Raw genomic sequence first — 4,475 nt, 5'->3', positions numbered from 1 at the left:
TGGCTGTGGGGATACAAAGATTAATGGCATCCAAATGCTCAAATGTGTCAATTACATCAATATCATCTTGTAAGAGCAATCTTAAGTTACTTCTTTGATTTCTGTCACCCTTCTTTGTTCTCTATTTTGAGATCTTAACTATGAGACAGTAGACTCCCTTGCACTAGTCCTTTAATGTTCTCACCTCTTCTCTAGGTTCTAAGTTTCACTTTCTAGAATATTGGGGGGGGGAAAGCCAACCCAAAACTTTTGTAGAGAGTTTTAAATTTCCATACATGTCTATTAGCAGACTGTTCCTTACATAAATGAAGACTATTTTTGTTTCATGTGGTTTTGTTTTAAATCTTCTTCTCTATATCATAATTCAGCTGTTTTTCTAATTGCTTTAATTTTTATAGTTAATACTCAGAATATTGTGATGAATGGCTGGCCTCATGTTTAAGAATAGGGTGCCAAGAAGATGACTTGAATGCAGGAGTGGAGTTACTGATTTTGAGATTCTTTTGGGGAGAAGATTAGAATAACTTTGTAAGAATGGAATAGATTTTTAGTTGGAACATATAATGCATAAATAATAAATGATTAATATATTTAATACATGTAATTTTAAACTTTAAAGAATACATCAATGTCTTAAAAAGAAATTACTACCTAGAGAGGAAAACTAGAAAAAGACAAGATTATCTCATATATACTAAATAATTTGATACAATGTACATGCAGAGTATGTAAAGTTTTAAAATGCAGGCTTTAGCAAATGGTCTTCCTATTGTAGAAGAGAATAAAATGAATACATTTTTGGAGGGTAAAGGGAATCATTTGAGTTTTTCTAATATGCTTTTTCATGCAGGAGTTCCACTTCTAGAAATTTACCCTACAAGTAGTTTTTTAACAGTGTCAAGACATACTTATGGCTTGAAGCGCAACATCAAGAAAACTAAGATCCTCACCACTGGGCCATTTGGCAGCATCACGATAGATGGTGACGAGATTGAGATTCGTAACAGCTTCAGCTTGCTTGGCTCCACAGTCGAGACTCCTGGTACCTCCAGCAGCCAGGAAATTAAAAAAAAAAACAAACAAAAAACCCCTAATTGCATTGGGAAAATCTGCTGTCAAGGACATCTCCAGAGGACTGAGAAGCAGTGATGTCATTCTGGAGACCACAGTGTGCCTGATCTGTGCCATGGTCTTTGCAATTACTTGCTATGCATCAGAAAGCTGGACAATGATTAGGGATGACAGAAGGAGAATTGATGCTTTTGAGCTATGGTGCTGGAGAAGAGTTGACTATACCATGGACTGCTAGGAGAACAAACAGGTTTTCCCTGGAGAGAGTAAAACCAGGCTGCTCCTTGGAGGCAAGGATTCTGAAGCTTCGTCTGATATACTTTGGGCATGTCGCAAGAAGAGACCAGTCCTTGGAGACTGACATCATGCTTGGGAGGGTAGAGGGATAGCACAGGAGAGGAAGACCCTGGATGAGATAGATTGACTCAGTGACTGGGATAAAGGGAGCAGGTGAGTCAGAGACAACAAGGTTCATTCAGGATAGAGCATCATTCAGAGCTGTTGTATGTAGGGTCGCTATGAGTCGCAAATGACTTGACAGCACATAACAACATATCGCTTGATTATAATAGTAATTCCTAGACAAACAGCCAATAGAGAACTTGTAAAATATAAAATCTAGAGCAGAGTGTACAATATGATCTCCTTCATAAAAAAAATTAAATGTGTGTATACATACATACATACATACATACATACATACATACATACATACATAACTTGAATCTTACTTTCTGGTAGGGTGTACGAGAAATGTGAATTTATGGTGGTGGTTTGCAGCTGTTGAGTATGACCCAGAGTGACCTTATGAACAACAGATCTGAACCCTGTCCTGTCCTGTGCCATCCTCAGAATCTCTGACACACTTGAGCACATTGTTACAGTACACTGTCACTGTGTTAATCCATCTGGTTGAGGGTCTTCCTCTCATCCCTCCACCTTTCCAAGCATGATGTCGTTCTCTAAGAAATAGCCTCTCCCAGAAACATGCCCAGAGTATGTGAGATGAAGCTTTATCATCTTTGCCTCCAAAGAGCACTCTGATTGCACCTTCTCCAAGACTTATCTGTTCTTTTGATAGTCAGTGAAATGCCAGTACCCTTCTCAAACACCAGAGCTCAAAGACATCAATTCTTCTGTCTTCCTCATTCACCATCCAGCTCTCAGATGTACAGCAGGTGATAGAAAAGACCATGGCCTGAATCAGGAGCATTTTAGTCCTTAAGCTGACATCATTGCTCCCCAGTAATTCGGGGGAGGTCCCTGACTGCAGACTTTCCCAGTGTAATATGTTTCCTGATCTCCTGGCTACTCCTGACTACCAGTACTACAGGTATTGATTGTGGATCCAGCAAAATGAAGCTGACGGTTTACAGTTTCAATCTTTTTTCTCCATCTATCATGATGTTGCCTATTGGTCCAGGGTGAAAATTTTTGTTTTCTTGACTGAAAGTCCTCACTTTCAGCAAGCAAGGTTGTGTCATTTGCATACACAAACATAATTTGTTGATGAAGCTTCCTCTGATTCTGATGCTACATTCTTCATAGAATTCAACTTCTCAAATACTTTGCTCAGCATATAGATAGAGTCAGTATGGAAAAAGGATACAACCTTTACACACACCTTTCCTAATTTTAAACCATGTTAAAATTCCTCTGTACAACAGCCTCTTGATCTAAGTATAGGTTTTATACAAGCACAATCAAGTGTGCTAAAATTCCCATTTTTCTCAATGTTAGCTATAATTTGTTATGATCCACACAGTCAAATGCCTTTGCATAATCAATAAAGCACAAGTAGACATTTTGGTATTCTTTGTTTTCAGCCAGGATCCATCTGACATCGATAATGATATACCTGTTGCCACACCTATTTTAAATCCAGCTAGAACTTCTGGCAGATCTCAGTCTGTTTTATTCTAGCCATTTTTAATGCTCCCCAGCAGTGTTTTGCTTGCTTGTGAAATTAATAATATTGTTTGGTAATTTTTACAATCTGTTGGATCACCTTTCATGGGAATAAGAACAAATCTGGATCTTTTCCAGGCAGTTTGGTCAGGCTGTTCTCCAAATTTCCTGGCACAGACTGGTGAGCACATCCAGGGATGCAGCTGTTAGTTGAAACATGTCAACTGATACCAATTCCTGGGGCCTTATTTTTTACCAAATCTTTCATTGCAGTTTGAATGTTGTCTTCCATTACCCTTGGCTCTTGATCATATGATCCTTCCTCAGGTGTTTCAATCTTGGCCAGTTCTTTTTGGTATAGTAATACTGTGCATTCCCTCCATCTCCTTTTGATGTTTCCTGGGTTGTATTATATTTTACCCATAGCATCTTAAGTATTGCAACTCAAGGCTTGGATTTTTTTCAATTCTTTCAGCTTGTGTAAAGTCAATATTTGTGTTTTTAAAAACTGGTATTTATGATGACTAAATCAGTTAATACACAAAATTTGATTATTCTGTTTCTACCATCATATGTTACCAAGTCCACACTTTTCAAATATCATTACTTCTTCATTGTTTCCAGCTTTTGCACTCAGTCACAAGTTATATCATTAATGCTACATGTTTGGTCTATTTTAAACTGCAAAATTAGGTCAAAATTTTCAGTTTCCTCATTTTTGGCTTTAGGTGTTGGTGTGTATATTTGTACAATAGTCATAATAGTAAGATTTCCTTGTATGCATATAGATAATACCCTGTCACTCACAACACTGCTTCAGGATAGAACTTGAAATTGCTTTTTTAATTGTGAAAGCAACACAATTCAACTTGTTTTTCATTTCTGGTATAGTATACCATATGACTCCATGATTTAAAGTGGCTAAATTACTCCCTGATTCAAAGCCAATCTTTCTCATTTCATGAATGCCTAGAATGTTGATAGTCATGCATGCCATTTAATTTTTCACATCTAGGTTTTCAACATTCATACATTCCATGTTCCAGCTATTAAAGGATGTTTGTGGCTGTTTCTTCTAATTTTTATTAACTTCAAATCTGAGCTCTACTTCTAATACTGTGACTATTCATGTTCCCTTTTTTGTTGTTCATAGGGCTTTCAGTGGCCTGCTATTTAAGAAATGGATGGCCAATCCTTCTTAGTCTGTTTTAATGTGGGTGGTCTACTAAAATCTGTCTACAATGAGTGACCTTCTGGCATTAGACACACTGCGGCACATCACAGCAGCCTACAAGTTATGTCAGTACAGCGAACTGACAGACACGTGCTATACTAATAAGGACAATGAATGGCAAATAAACAAGAATATAGATATGTTGTTGTTGTTGTTATGTGCCATCGAGTCGCCTGCGACTCATAGCGACCCTATGTACAACAGCCCTAAACTCCGCTCTGTCCTGTGCCAGTCGCACTGTCTCTGACACTCCCATCCCAAT

This window comes from Elephantulus edwardii, unplaced genomic scaffold, assembly GCF_000299155.1.
Source record: "Elephantulus edwardii isolate Elephantulus edwardi_28Jun2011 unplaced genomic scaffold, EleEdw1.0 scaffold00157, whole genome shotgun sequence".
NCBI lineage: Eukaryota > Metazoa > Chordata > Mammalia > Macroscelidea > Macroscelididae > Elephantulus > Elephantulus edwardii.
The sequence above is the reverse complement of the archived record's forward strand: the minus strand, read 5'-3'. Positions refer to the sequence as shown.